This window comes from Sorex fumeus, unplaced genomic scaffold (assembly GCF_029834395.1).
Source record: "Sorex fumeus unplaced genomic scaffold, SorFum_2.1 ptg000162l, whole genome shotgun sequence".
Classification (NCBI taxonomy): Eukaryota; Metazoa; Chordata; class Mammalia; order Eulipotyphla; family Soricidae; genus Sorex; species Sorex fumeus.
The window spans coordinates 907,995-924,849 of record NW_026606219.1 but is presented as its reverse complement, the minus strand read 5'-3'; positions in this window follow the sequence as shown (position 1 = coordinate 924,849).

Below are 16,855 nucleotides of genomic sequence, written 5' to 3'. Positions count from 1 at the left end.
TGCCTCGACCAGGTCAGCTGCGCGCAAGGCAAACGCCCTACCGCTGTGATGCATAAAGGGGCATTAAGAAGCCTTCCCTCATCTACTCTGACTCCTCTGTTTTTGCTATGAAAACATGCCTAGGATGGTCTGCTAGAGAATGAAATATAAAGCAGAGTCAAGTCACCCAGATACCAGCTAAGGCTCTCTGAGACAAACTGACATCTCTTCTCTCCTTAGACATTAAAGGGATCCTAGAACTGAGTCCAGTCTAAATTACTGAACCACACATCTGAGAAGCAAAGATATATACTATTTTAACACCACTAATTTTTGTCACTTTTTTATACAGCAATAATGTGGAAGTAGAAAACTTAAATAGCAGTCAATACTGAAAATGTTCTGAGGGTGTGTGCAGAAACAAAGCCTATGTTAGCAAAAGCTGAGGCGAGTTTCAGAGCAATACCTATGGGATACACAAGGGGGAGTGTGTTTCCTTTTGTGGAGCAGATGGCTAGGCAGAGGCAGTTCTTCACTCACTTTCTTCACTTACACATTGCTATCTTCTCCATTTTTGCTTTTCACTTGCTAGATCTCACTTTTTAGTTATGTCATTTTGTTAATTTTTTGAATTTTAAATAGTTAGCTACAATGCTGCTAAAAAAGGAAGGGTTGTATTTTGGTCCAATCTCTATCCATTTATATATTTATCTTGCTTATTATGTTGGTAGGGGCTGGAGCAATAGCACAGCGGCAGGGCATTCGCCTTACAAGCAGCCAACATGGCCGACCCGAGTTCGATTCCTCCACCCCTCTCGGAGAGCCCAGCAAGCTACCGAGAGTATTCGATATGCCAAACACAGTAACAACAAAGTCTCCAAAGGAGACGTTACTGGGCCCGCTCGAGCAAATCGACGATCAACGGGAGGGCCTTTACCTTACCTTTACCTATTATGTTGGTTAGACTTCCAGAACTGTCCCCATTTATAGAGTCTACGACCATGCACAATTTGCCCTAGAAGTCCAAGTATGATTCAATATTAAAAAAATACACCACTTACTCATAATAATATAAGAAGAAAAATGGCAAATAATTATCTCAACTGATGTAGAACAGTATTTGACAAAATTTACCATCTGTTCATGAATAAAAATCCTCTTTGCAAACTGGGAATATAAGCAACTTTCTCAACACCAGCAAGAGTGTGCTTGCATGCGTGTGCCATTATTTCACTCAGTCTACTACACACATACAAATTTATGACTATCTTCACTGATATCACACCTAATGGTGAAAAGCCTGAATGCTTCCTCTAAGGTTGGGAACAGAGTAAGAGTATTCACTCTTCTCACACTGCTAAAAATAATTTTTACTTTATTTTTTTTAAAAAAAAACCTTTATTTCTATTTGGGAGGTGGGAGCATTATGGGATACTCAATGGTTACTCCTGGCTTTGTGCTCAGGAATCACTCCTGGCACTGCTTGGGGGACCATATGGGATGTGGAGAATCAAACCTGGGTGTGTGAAAGGCAAGTATCCTATCCTCTGTACTATCTCTCCAGACACCTGAAGTTGAGTGTGATTATCTAAAACTGGAACCTCGCATTATTTAGGGGACTTGAAATAATACATGGTAGCATAGCAGTCCCACTCCTATGTATATTTCCAAAAGAAGAGCATGTGCATGTGCACTACAATATATGTGCAAAAGCATTCATAATGGCACTGATATCTATTAACAGTAAATGTATCGTTGTGTGACTGAAACCCAAGTACAAAAACTTGTAAGGTCAATAACTGTACCACATGGTGTTTCACTAATAAAAAAATTTAAAAAAACAGTAAATGTATAAAATTGTAGCAGAGTCATATAGTATTAAATTATGTAGCAATAAAAGTGGACAAACTTAAAACAATATGATGTATAACACATATCATTGGGCACAAGAAAGCAAATAATAGAATCAGACATACTATACAATTCCATTTCTGCAATTTTTTAACTTGCAAGGAAAAACAGCATGTTTTCAGGTATCTATTCTTTAGTGAAGAATGAAGAAACCATGAATAACATGGTTTCTTGTGGATTACCAAGAAATGGGCATGATAAAAGTCAACGTAGATCTTAATTCTTCAGGGGTAAGGGGTGTATAGAAAAATAGTAGGAATATATGGGAATGATGGCTTTGGGGGTTTGGGGTCTAACATTGTATTTATTAACCTGTGTAGGAATTACACAGACATTTACCTTGAATATTTAAAAATAGGGATTATTTATTAGAGCTTTTTAAGGCTCACAGCCAAATTGAGTGGAAGTAGAGTTCCCACATATCCCCTAACCCTACGCATGCACAGCCTCCTCCACATTCAAAATCTCTAGCAGTGGTGGAACATTAGTCACAGTAATTGATCTCACATTGACACATCGTAATCACCCAAAGTTCATAGTTTACATTAAGGGTAAGTCTTGACATTTTATACTTTATATGCTTAGATAAATGCATAATGATACAAAGATACCTACCATTGCTGTATCATATAAATAATTTCATTGCACTAGAATTCCTCTCTCTTCCACTAATTCTCCCCTCTATTTCTAACTGTTGGTAGCGCTGCACTGTAGCACTGTTCTCCTGTTGTTCATCAACTAGCTCGAGCGGGCTCAGTAATGTATCTATTGTGAGACTTGTTATTGTGTTTGGCACATTGAATACCTCACGGGTAGCTTGCCAAGCTTTGCCATGCGGGCAAGATTCTCTCGGTAGCTTGCCGGGCTCTCAAAGAGGAGTGGAGGAATCAAACCCAGGTCGCCCAGGCTGGGCGCATGCAAGGCTAATGCCCTACTTGCTGTGTTCCAGCCCAAACTTTTGGTAACCCATGATTCTTTTTTCTTTTTTTTCCATGATTATTTTTTACTGCCTCTGTAATTTTACCTTTGACAGAATGTCATATAATTGGAATAATAGAATTTGTAGCTTTTGCAGATCAGTTCTTTCCACTTATCTATAAACACTGACATCTTCTCCATACCTCTTCATAGCTTAATAGCTCATTTACTTTTAGCAACAAATGATGGTGCATTGTGTGAATGCACTATGGTTTATTTATCTTTTCACCTACTAAAAGACATTTTGGTTGTCTCAAAGCTTTAATGACTATATATGAATCTTCTCTAAACATTTGTGTGAAGCTATAGTGTTTACTTTTTAAAAATTGGATAAAATTATCCTGTGATATATTTGCATATTTCATAGCCAGTATATTTTATGTGAAATCATACATATAAAGTATAATGCTTTGCACATAGTGCTCAGTAGTGCTCTTTGTGATCATTATATGACTTACATATATCTCTCTAAAAAAGTATTTGGAAACCATTTAAAGCCAGAAACTTACCAAAGCCAACTTAGCAAATTCGGGCTTTTCTACACAACACTTTTGTTTTGTTTGGGGGCCACACCCCGTGTTGCTCAGGGCTTACTTCTGGATCCTGAAGAAGATTAGGAGACCATATATGGTTCTGGGGATTGAAACTAGGTCAGCTGTGTGCAAGGCACACAACACTTTTGTGGACAATTTGTTAGAAAAATAGAATCTATTATGGCACAAAGGCAAGTATTTCCTTAAATGTTCTTCTCTTTGCATGTTCTTCTAGTCCTCTCTTCTACATTGTTGACAGTGCAAACATTTTACTATAATAAAGTTTGTTGACTAACCTTTTAGGATCACAGATAAAATTATTAATACTGCTACTCTAATCAACTCTTACATTCCAGGCCTGGTCTCACCTTTCTCTACCAAACATGTGCCCTCAGCAAACATGTGCCCTTTCTGAATTAGAGATTGTAAGACTGGATGTGTTGGGGGTACTGAGCAACAACTTAGAAATGAAGGTCATCTTCTCTTGGTTAAGGTCACAGCTGTTGTGGGCAGATATCTCCAATCCTGCCCTGCTACAACTTCATGATGTTCCTTCCGGTCCTGCCTAGTGTCCTCACTCTGCTTGTGGTGTCCGGAAATCCCACCTGTATACTGGTGTCTACTCTCAAAACTAGTAATGGAACAGGTCTGCTGAGAGTTAGTTGTTCCTTCACCTGGTCCTCCTATGTTCCACTACTCTCTCATTAATGCAAGTAAATGAGTTTTCTGAGAGAAGGAACTATTTTGCATAAGGGGCCTTCCCATACAGCTTAAAAGAATGATCTGTCTTCCTTTAAAGTGTCTATTGAAAGTAATATAACATTTCCTAAGTGTCTTATGATTTCCTGGCTACCAAGATGTAAATAAAAGTTTGCCTTGAGGCTTACAGTAGTGTGTTTTTATATTTTTACCAGATGCCTTTTTCCCTTATAGAAAAGTATTACAGATAAATCAAAAAGTGTAAAAAAGTGGAAAGAAAAGTACTGTAGTATATCCAGAAACATTTTAGTGTACTATCTTAGTCTTTAAAAACTCTCTTTTGGAAACAGTGACCAAAATACAAAGACAGTCTACAGAATGGGAAAGGACATTCACCAAAACACATCCGACAAGGGGTTGATATCAAGGATATACAAAGTACTGGTTGAACTCCACAAGAAGAAAACATCCAACCCCATCAAAAAATGGGGCAATGAAATTAACAGAAATTTCTCAGAAGAAATCTGAATGGCTAAAAGGCACATGAGAAAATGCTCCACATCATTAATCATCAGGAAGATGCAGATCAAAACCACAATGAGATATCATTTCACACCACAGAGACTGGCCCACATCCACAAGAACAAAAGCAACCGGTGCTGGAGCGGATGTGGTGAGAAAACGGACCCTCCTTCACTGCTGGTGGGAATGCCGACTGGTTCAGCCCTTTTGGAAAACAGTATGGACGATTCTCAAAAAATTTGAAATTGAGCTCCCATTTGACTCAGCAATACCACTCCTGGGAATATATCCCAGAGAGGCAAAAAAACTGTAGTCAAAGTGACATCTGCACTTGTTTGTTCATTGCAGCACTCTTTACAATAGCCAGAATCTGGAAAAAACCTGAGTGCCTGAGAACAGATGGCTGGTTAAAGAAACTTTGGTACATTTACACAATGGAGTACTATGTAGCTGTTAGAAAAGATGAAGTCATGAAATTTACATACAAGTGGTACTACATGGAAAGTATCATGTTAAGCGAAATGAGTCAGAAAGAGAGGGATAGACATAGAAAGATTACTTTCATCTGGGGAACATAAAGTAACAAAATAGGAGATGAACAACCAAGAATGGCCGAGATTAGTACCAGGAATTTTGCTCCATGGCTTGGAGGCCAGCCACACATGCTAGGGGAAAAGGGAGCTCAGATAGAGAAGGGAGCACCAAATAAAGGGTGTTCGCTTGGAGCAGAAAAGCAAATGGACTATGTGTTAAACCGTGCCAGCATGCCTGCCCGGAGGGGAAAGGGTGTTGACCCGCTCGCCCGCTCCTCTCTGGAAAGAAAGATGGCGGCCGCACGGGAGCCTTGTGGACAGCAGGTTTGAGCCGGGGGTGGTGGGAGCGGCAGGGACCTCATGGGAAGGGGGGTGTAATGGGCCGTCCTCCACGTCCAACCGAGGTCGCCAGCTGCCCCCCACGAGCGGCTCTCCGGCACGGCCACGGCCCCGGAGGCACAAGGACTTAGCACAGAGAGCCACCCGCTTGGAGCAGAAAAGCAAATGGACTATGTGTTAAATGCGCCAGCATGCCTGCTCGGAGGGGAAAGGGTGTTGACCCGCTCGCCCGCTCCTCTCTGGAAAGAAAGATGGCGGCCGCACGAGAGCCTTGTAGACAGCAGGTTTGAGCTGGGGGTGGTGGGAGCGGCAGGGACCTCATGGGAAGGGGGGCGTTCTGGGCTGTCCTCCACGCCCGACCGAGGTCGCCTGCTGCCCCCCACGAGCGGCTCTCTGGCACAGCCACGGCCCCAGAGCACAGAAACCAATCTCTTAACTATCTAACTTTTAATAGAAATTCTTCCAGGGTTAATAAGTAAAATAGTAGAAATCCAAAACCGCTATAGCGGCCGCGCGACATCATTTTATTCTTAAACCAAGTTGTAGAAAGCAAATCATTTGACAACGCTGTTCCAGCATGTCTGATTGGGGGGGGGGGGGGTCATAAACTCTAAACAATAATTGTGCATCTTCTATCGAAACAATGTATCTAGCCAAAGTAGATAGAGTATTAACTAGAACTAATCTGCCTCACAGGAATTGGGAGGGGTGGGAGGTGGGGTTCTATTGGGGTTCGCGGTTAAAAATAAGTATTGGTAAAGGGAAATGTGTTTGATATTTACATGACTGAGACCTAAACCCGAAAGCTCTGTAACTTTTCCCACAGTGATTCAATAAAGAAATAAATTATAAAGAAAAAAAGAAAGAAAAAGACTGATAACAATCAAAAAAAAAAACAAATAAAGGGTGTTGGGAGGATCCTCCCAGGATGGGAGAAGCATGCTGAAAGTAGACTATAGACCAAACATGATTGCCACTGAATGCTTCTTTTGCAAACCACAACATCCCAAAGGAGAGAGAGAATAAAGGGGCATATCCTGCCACAGAGGCAGGGTGGGATGGGGGATGGGGGTGGGAGTGATACTGGGATCCGTGGTGGTGGGAAATGCACACTGGTGGAGGGATGGGTATTTGATCATTGTATAAATGAAACCCAAGCACAAAATTTGTAAGTCTACAACTGTACCTCATGGTGTATCACTAATAAAAATTTTAAAAAAACCTCTTTTTTGGTGAACCAAATAAAGTACCTGGAAATTAAACAACTCAATGTTGAACAACGAGTTTGTCAGGAAGGAAATCAAGGAAAAATCAAAAGATACCTGGAAACAAATGAGAATGAAGACATGAGTTACCAGAACTTATTGGTTGCATATAAAGCTGTATTAAGGAAAAATTTATAGTGCTGCAAGCGTTTCTCAGGAAGGAAGAAAGGGCCCACCTAAATAACTTGACTTCCGAGATCAAGGTCTTAGAGAAGGACCAACAAAAGGACCCCAAACCAGGCAGAAGGAAAGAAATAACAAAACTTAGAGTAGAAATTAACGACATGGAAACCTAAAAAACAATCCGAAAGATCAATGAAACCAAGAGGTGGTTCTTTGAGAAAATAAATAAGATTGATAAAGCACTAGCAGGACTCACAAAGAAAGAGAGAGAGAGAGAACCCTAATAAACCGAATCAGAAATGAAAAGGGGGATATCACAGCAGAAAACAAAGAAATTCAAAAGATCATCAGAGACTACTTTGAAAGTCTGTATGCCACGAAACAAGAGAACCTAGAAGAAATGGATAAATTCCTGGATTCTATAACCTTCCAAGACTGAACCAAGATGATTTGGAATACCTGAATAGACTTATTACTATCAAGGAAATTGAAATTGTAATCAAAAGTCTTCCCCAAAACAAAAGCCCAGGTCCAGATGGATTCACTAGTGAATTCTTCCAAATATTTAAAGAGGACCCATTGCCTGTATTTCTCAAGCTTTTCCAGGAAATTGAAGAAACAGAAACTCTCTCAAACAGTTTCTATGAAGCACTATCTCCCTAATACCAAAAACAAACAAAGACACCAAAACAAACAAACAAAAAACTACAGGCCAATATCCCTGATTAACACGGATGCAAAGAGTCTCAACAAAATGAGTCTTAGCAAATAGAATCCAACAACTCATTATAAAGATCATACACCACGACCAAGTGGGATTCATCCCAGGGATGGAAGGATGGATTAACATTCGGAAATCAATCAACATAATCCATCATATCAACAAAAGAAAAGGGAAAAACCATATGGTCATATTAATAAATGCAGAGAAAGCATTTGACAAGATCCAGCACCCGTTTATAATGAAAACTCTCACCAAAATGAGTTTTGAGAGAACTTTCCTCAATATAGTCAAAGCCATCTACCACAAGCCTATGGCAAGCATTATCCTCAATGGGGAAAAACTAAGAGCCTTCCCTCTAAGATGAGGGACGAGACAAGGATGTCCACTCTCAAAACTTCTGTTCAATATAGTACTGGAAATATTTGCAATAGCGGTTAGGCAAGAAAATGATATTAAAGGAATCCAGATAGATAAGGAACAAATCAAGCTCTCACTATCCGCAGATGATATGATACTATGCTTAGAGACCCCTAAAGCCTCTACCAAGAAATTCTTAGAAACTATAGACTTGTATAGTAAAATTTCAGGCTATAAAATCAATACCCAAAAGCCCATGGCTTTTCTATACGCAAAAAATGAAAGAGAGGAAAGCCGATATGAAAAAAATCAATCCCGCTCATAATCATGCCTCAGAAAATCGAGTACCTCAGAATTAGCTTAACTAAGGAGGTAAAGAAACTCTACAAAGAAAACTACTAAATGCTACTTCACGAAATAAAACAGGACACCAGGAAATGGAAACATATCACCTGCTCATGGATTGGGAGAATTAGCATTGTTAAAATAGCAATACTCCCCAAAGCATCATACAGATTCAGTGTGATCCCTTTAAGTATCCCATGAAATTCTTCAAAGAAATGAACCAAACACTCCTGAAATTCATATGGAACAACAAACCCCCATGAATAACTAAAGAAATTCTTGGGGAAAAAAAGATGGAAGGCATCACCTTCCCCAACCTCAAACTCGACTTAAAACAACATGGTACTGGAACAAAGGCAGACCAATGGAACAGGGTGGAATATCTTTATACATACCCTCAAATGTGTGTAAACACACCCTAATCTTTGATAAGGGAACAAGAAATATGAAGTGGAGCAAGGAAAGCCTCTTTAACAAATGGTGCTGGCAAAACTGGACAGCTATATACAAAAAAATGGGCTCAGACCTCTACCTAACATCATGTACAATAGTCAGATTAAACTGGATTAAGGACCTCAACATCAGACCAGAATCCATAAGGTACATTGAAGACAAAGTTGGCAAAACCCTCCATGACATTGAAGCTAAAGGCATCTTCAAAGATGACACTCCTCTGACCAAGCAAGTGGAATCAGAGATAAACAAATGGGACTATCTTAAACTAAGAAGCTTCTGATACAGTGACCAAAATACAAAGACAATCTACAGAATGGGAAAGGATATTCATCCAATACCCATCTGATAAGGGGTTGATATCGAGGATATACAAGGCACTGGTTGAACTCTACAAGAAGAAAACATCCAACTCCGTCAGAAAATGGGGCGATGAAATGAACAGAAACTTTCTCAAAGAAGAAATCTGAATGGCAAAAGGCACATGAAAAAATGCTATTCACCACTGGTTAAAGAAACGTTGGTACATCTACACAATGGAATACTATGCAGCTGTTAGAAAAGATGAAGTCATGAAATTTGTGTATAGGTGGATTAACATGAAAGTGTCATGTTAAGTGAAATGAGTCAGAAAGAGAGGGACGGACCTAGAAAGATTGCACTCATTTGTGGAATATAAAGTAACAGAATGGGAGACTTACACCCAAGGATAGTAGAGATGAGTACCAGGAGGATTGCTCCACGGTTTGGAAACCAGCCTCACATGCTGGGGGAAAAGGCCGTTCAGATAGAGAAGGGACAACTAAGTAATGGGTGCTTGGAGAACCCGCTCAGGATGGGAGATGTGAGCTGAAAGTAGAGTATAGACTGAGCATCACCGCTACTCAATACCTATATTGCAAACCACAACACCCAAAAGGAGAGAGAGATAGCAAAAGGGATTTCCATGCCACAGGGCGGGTTGGGGTGGGGGGTGTGTGGTGGTGGGAGGGATACTGGGATCATTGGTGGTGGAAAATGGGCACTGGTGGAGGGATAGTTACTGGATCATTGTGTATCTGTACCTCACGATGATTCATTTAAAAACAAAAAATAAAAAATAAATAAAAACTCTCCTTTGGCCTACAGAATGATCTCTCTAATATGTGAAACTTAAAGATACAGCAGGTAGCAACAAAGGGCTAAAGCAACACAACTGTAGAAATGATCCACACAATTGAGTTGGGTAGTTTAAAGGGAGGGGAGTTGGGCTCCTTGGGGGAGGGAGGTGTTTACCTAACACCACACTGGTGATGAGTGTGGTGTTGGAATTATGTGAATGAGAAACCATTATTAACAGTGATTATAATGTTATTATTATATTAATAATATTGTACATTACAGAATCTCAATCAGTAAAACATCTTTAAAAATCTCTTTTGAGGGGCTGGAGCAATAGCACGTCGGGTAGGGCGTTTGCCTTGCACGCAGCCAACCTAGGTTCGATTCCCAGCATCCCATATGGTCCCCCGAGCACCGCCAGGAATAATTCCTGAGTACATGAACCAGGAGTAACTCCTGTGCATCGCCGGGTGTGACCCAAAAAGCAAGAAAAAAAAATCTCTTTTGAGGGGCTGGAGCAATAGCACAGCGGGGAGGGCGTTTGCCTTGCAGATGGCTGACCTGGGTTCAATTCCCAGCATCCCATACGGTCCCCTGAGCACTGCCAGGGGTAATTCGGGAGTGCAGAAGCAGGAGTAACTCCTGTGCATCGCCGGGTTTGACCCAAAAAGAAAAAATCTCTTTTGAGGACCAGAGAGACAGTACAGCAAGTAAGGCACTTATCTTGTATGCAGCTGACCTGGATTCGATCCCCAGAATCCCATATGTCCTAGAGCCCCTCTAGGAGTGACCCCTGAGGGCAGAACCAGGAGTTAACTCTAAGCACCACGGGGAAAGGCCCCAAAACAAAACAAAAAAGGGGGTCAGAGTGATAGTACAGTGGGTAGGGTGTTTGCCTTATACTTGGTGAACCAGGGTTCGCCCCCTAGCACGCAGTATATAGTTCTCTGAGCTCTGGCATGAATTATCCCTGAGTTCAAAGCCTGGAGTAAGCCCAGAGTACTGCCATATTGGACCTCCAAAACCCAAACCAGATTAAAACAAAACAAAAGAAAAAAGAAAACAACTCTTTTGGAACAAATGAATTTTCTTCAACAAATAGTTTAGGGAAAACTGAAGAACCACATATGAAAAAATTGGGACCATATCTTATACCATTCACAAAAGCAAATTCAAAATGAATTAATGACCTTGAGATTAGACCAGAATCCATAAATTATACTGAAGGAAATGTAGACAGGACTCTTTAGAAAATTGACCTCAGAGATTACCAGAGAGAGGCAAAGAAAACAAAAACAAAAAATTTTAAAAAAGACATCACATTAAAAGCTTCAGAACAGCATAAGAAACTCAAACTAAAAAAAAGACACTTCACTGAATGAGAAAAATATTTGCACACAATACATCAGATAAAAGGCTAATATCCATGATCTATATGGCACTCACAATGCTCAACTACAACAAAAATCCAACAAACCCATCCAAAACAGGAGGAAGAGATGAACAAACACTTCCCAAAGAAGACATACAGATAACTATTACGAATATGAATAAAAGCGCCTCATCAATTATGATTAAACAAACAAACAAACACTGTCTTCCCATTGTTCATCGATTTGCTCGAGCTGGCCCAGTAATGTCTCTGTGTTTTTTTGAGACTTGTTGTACTGTGTTTGGTATATTGAATACGTCACGGGTAGCTTGCCAGGCTCTGCTGTGCGGGCAAGATACTCTCGGTAGCTTGCTAGGCTCTCTGAGAGGGGCGGAGGAATCGAACCCGGCTCAGCTGGGCTGGCTGCATGCAAGGCAAATGCCCTACCACTGTGGCTGGAGCGATAGCACAGCGGGTAGGGCGTTTGCCTTGCATGAGGCTGACATGGTGACCCGAGTTCCATTCCTCCTCCACTCTCAGAGAGCCCGGCTACCAAGAGTGTCTCTCCCGCACAGCAATGCCTGGCAAGCTACCCATGATGTATTCAAATTATTATTAAGGAAATTATTATTCAAATTATGATTAAGGAAATGCAAAATAGTACAATAGGATATTACTTCATGCCAGTGAGAATAGCATGTATCAAAAAATCTGGAAACAGCCAGAGTTGTAGGGGTGGTGGTGAGAAAGAACCCCCTAGTCGTAGATAGTAGGAATGTGATCTCCTTCAAACTCTTTGGAAAGAAATTTGAAGATATTTTTAAAAAGTAGGAAAAGAAGCTCTGGAGTGATAGCACAGTGAGTAGGGCGTTTGCCTTGCATGTGGCCGACACGGCTTCAATTCCCAGCATCCCATATGTTCCCTAAGCCCTGCCAGGAGTAATTCCTGAGTGCATGAGCCAGGAGTAGCCCTTGTGCATCGCCATGTGTGACCCAAAAAGAAAAAAAAGTAGGAAAAGAATTCTTACATAACCATTATTACCACTTCTTGGCACCTACTGCCCAAACAAAAAAATTCATAAATTTGAAAAGATATACATATATGTGTATATATATGAATCATTTATACAAATATAAATGCTTAAACAAAGCAATTAATATAATAGATAAGCTATGAAAGCAGTCCAAATGCCCAATTACAGATTAATGGACCAAGAAGTTTTGGTGTGTATACTAAACAGAATACTATGCTGCTCTGAAAAAAGACAATATCATGCAATTTGCCATGATATAGCTAGAACTGGGCTGGAGCGATAGCACAGCGGTAGGGCATTTGCCTTGTGTGCAGCTGGCTCAGCCGAGCCGGGTTCAATTCCTCCGCCCTTCTCGGAGAGCCCGGCAAGCTACCGAGAGTATCTCGCCTGCACAGCAAAGCCTGGCAAGCTACCCGTGATGTATTCAATATGCCAAACACAGTAACGACAAGTCTCACGATGGAGACGTTACTGGGCCTGCTCGAGCAAATCGATGAACAACGGGAGGACCGTGACCATGACCGTGCATCACCATGAGAGCAGTTATAAGGCTTTGGGTCTAAGTCTCGGTCATACAATGAAACACCCGTACCTTCACCAGTGTCATTCTCCACCCCCCAAAAGCCCAGCATACCCCCATCCCACACCCTCCCCCTATCTGTGGGGCAGATGATTTCCACATTACTCTCTTTCTACTTTGATTACATTCAATATTTTGACACCAGACCCACCATTTTTATTTGGGATTGTACGCCAACACTCAGATCTGCTGAAAAGGCAACAATAAACAATTTGTTTTCTATTGCTGGTTATGAATAACGTGCAGCTGCAATAGTGGCCACGTGATTTTGAAATTTTAACAATTAAATCTGAAGGGATTTCTGCCAAAATCTTCTGGGTTCCAAGATTTGTTCCTGAGTCTCTTGGATCATGACCGTTAGGAGACAGAAAGGCCGTTTGTGGGTGGCGACTTGAGGTCTCGTTGGGATGAGGAGGAAAGGGCCGGCTCCACCCCCATGCTGTGAGGCCCTGCGTGTCTCATCACTAAGGGCCCAAACCTGACTCTCCCGTGGCCTCTGGAGGATGGCGGCCACCGAGCTATCAAGGGGAACAGGCCAAGGCACGAAACCTATTCCCACCTGGGGTGGCCCAGCGCCAGAAACCTACTGCAGGGACTGGATGGATTTCTGCCAAAATCTGTTGGTTTTCGCTATTTTTTTCTGAGTCTTTGGGATCATGGCCATTAAATGGCTTAATCAGGAGCCAGAGAGGCCATTCGTTGGCAGCGACTTGGAGTCTCGTTGGGGTGGGAAGGAAAGGGCCAACTCCACCCACATCCCATGAGGCTTTGCGTGTCTTGTCACTGTGGGCCCAAACCTGACTGTCCAGTGGCCTCTGAAGGATGGTGGCCACTGGGCCGCCAGGGAGAACAGGCCAAGTCACGAAACCTATTCCCACCTGGGGTGGCCCAGCGCCAATAACCTACTGCAGGAACTGGACGCATTTCTGCCAAAAGCCATTGGGTTTCGAGATTTGTTTCTGAGTCTCTGGGATCATGGCCTTTAAGCAGTTCAATCAGGAACCAGAGAGGCCATACCTCCAAGTATATAGCTGAGCTTGAGGTGGTTTGTGGGTGTGTCTCCCACATACCTAACTTTTGGCCGTTTACTTTCTTGGTAAACTTTGCCCCAAGTTTTTGGGTTCTGGCCAAAGGCACAGCAGCAATTTGGGGGTATCTAGAAGTCTGAAGGTGCCAATAGGCTGCTGATGCACTCGCCTCATAGGTACAGATTGACCTGCTGGTGGCACCATACCCCCTTATCTGTGAGATTTTTAAATTGTTGTTGATACACAGTAATGTAACATCAGAGGGCCAGAGGCAACAGAACTGGAGAGCTAGTCCACTAAACTGAATTTGGCATAGAGAACATTGAAAGGGAGAGGCTTTTGGGTCTCTTGTAGAGGGAAGCATGTGTTCTGGTGATGGCTGTGGTGTTAGAATGATGTATGCAGAAAATCACCTCTTACAGTATTGTAAATTACAGTGCCTCAATAAACACAAAAAATTTTAAATCTCCTCTGAGGCATTTTAATTGAGTTGCTTATTTATACAGCACATCTATAATCTCTAATAGCTTCCTCAGACAGTTCTGTTTCAGTTCTCACTTTTCTTGCTAGTCGTCCCTTCTCACTCCTTCTAGGGTCTCACTGCCTACTACCTCCTCCCTTCTATCACCTAGGATTTCTAAAGTGCAAGCTGGAGAAGCAGTTAATCACGATTATTAGGTAATGATCATGATTATTACCTACTTATATGTCAAGGTAACAAAGGATGGGGTATAGAGAAAACCTTCAGCTCATATCACCAGAACCAGATTTAAGATGGCTTTAAGATGGCTTTAACCAGGCTTTGTATCACTTGTCCCGTTGTTCATTGATTTGCTCAAGCGGGAGCCTGTAACATCTAGATTAGTCTCTGCCGCGTGCTAGCGTAGCCCAATGGCATACTGGGGGCTCTTTTGGGGTCAGGGGAATGAGACCCGTTATTGTTACTGTTTTTGGTATATTGAACACACCACTGGTACCTTGCCAGGTTCTTTTGTGGTGTGGGATACTCTCAGTAGCTAGCTGGGCTCTCCGACAGGGATGGAGGCTTTTGGGGTAGGCTCTAATCACTTATTTATTTATTTATTTATTTATTATTTTTTTTATTTATTGAATCACTGTGGGAAAGGTTACAAAGCTTTCAGGTTTAGGTCTCAGTCATGCAAATATCAAACACATTTCCCTTTACCAATACTTATTTTTTACCATGAAGAACCCCAATAAAACCCCACCCCCACCCCTCCCCGTCCCTGTGAGGCAGATGAATTCTAGTTAACACTCTATCTGCTTTGATTAGATTCATTGTTTCAATAAAAGATTCACCACTATTATTTAGAGTTTACCCCTCCCAAATCAGACATGCTGAAAAAGCATTGTGAAGTGATTTGCTTTCTACAGCTGGGTTCAAGAATTAAATGTTGGTTTTGGATTTCTGCTATTTTGCCTATTGACCCTGGAAGTATTTCTACTAAAAGTCAGATAGCTAAGAAATTGGTTTCTGTGTTCTGGAGTTGTGGCCGTGCTGGAGAGCCGCTCGTGGGGGGCAACTGGTGGCCTTGGTAGGGCGTGAAGGGCGCACCGAAACGCCCCCCTTCCCATGAGGTTTTAGTCGCCCCCACACTCCCGGCTCATACCTGCTGTCCACAAGGCTCCCATGTGGCCACCATCTTTCTTTCCAGAGAGGAGAGGGCGAATGGGGCAACACCCTTTCCCCTCCAGCAGACTTGATGGCCTGGATTAATGTATAGTCCGTTCACTTTTCTGCTCCAAGCTGCCGGGTTCTGCATTAAGTCCTTGTGCTTCTGGGGCCGTAGCTGTGCTGGATAGCCGCTCGCAGGGGGCGACTGGTGACCTCGGTAGGGCGTGAAGGACGGACCGGAACGCCCCCCTTCCCATGAGGTTTTAGTCACCCCCACACCCCCGGCTCATACCTGCTGTCCACAAGGCTCCCATGTGGCCACCATCTTTCTTTCCAGAGGGAGGAGGGCGGAAGGGAGCAACACCCTTTCCCCTCTGGGCAGACATGATTGCCTGGATTAACGCATAGTCCTTTCACTTTTCTGCTCCAAGCTGCTGGGTTCTGCATTAAGTCCTTGTGCTTCTGGGGCTGTGGCCGTGCTGGAGAGGGGCAACTGGTGGCCTTGGTAGGGCGTGAAGGGCGCACCGAAATGCCCCCCTTCCCATGAGGTTTTAGTCGCCCCCACACTCCCGGCTCATACCTGCTGTCCACAAGGCTCTCATGTGGCCGCCATCTTTCTTTCCAGAGAGGAGAGGGTGAATGGGGCAACACCCTTTCCCCTCCAGCAGACTTGATGGCCTGGATTAATGTATAGTCCGTTCACTTTTCTGCTCCAAGCTGCCGGGTTCTGCATTAAGTCCTTGTGCTTCTGGGGCCGTAGCTGTGCTGGATAGCCGCTCGCGGGGGGCGACTGGTGACCTCGGTAGGGCGTGAAGGACGGACCGGAACGCCCCCCTTCCCATGAGGTTTTAGTCACCCCCACACCCCCGGCTCATACCTGCTGTCCACAAGGCTCCCATGTGGCCACCATCTTTCTTTCCAGAGGGAGGAGGGCGGAAGGGAGCAACACCCTTTCCCCTCTGGGCAGACATGATTGCCTGGATTAACGCATAGTCCTTTCACTTTTCTGCTCCAAGCTGCTGGGTTCTGCATTAAGTCCTTGTGCTTCTGGGGCTGTGGCCGTGCTGGAGAGCCGCTCGTGGGGGGCAACTGGTGACCTCGGTAGGGCGTGAAGGACGGACCGGAACGCTCCCCTTCCCATGAGGTTCTAGTCGCCTCCACACCCCCGGCCCATACCTGCTGTCCACAAGGCTCCCATGCGGTCGCCATCCTTCTTTCCAGAGAAGAGAGGGCGAATGGGGCAACACCCTTTCCCCTCTGGGCAGAAATGATGGCCTGGATTAACGCATAGTCCGTTCACTTTTCTGCTCCAAGCTGCTGGGTTCTGCATTAAGTCCTTGTGT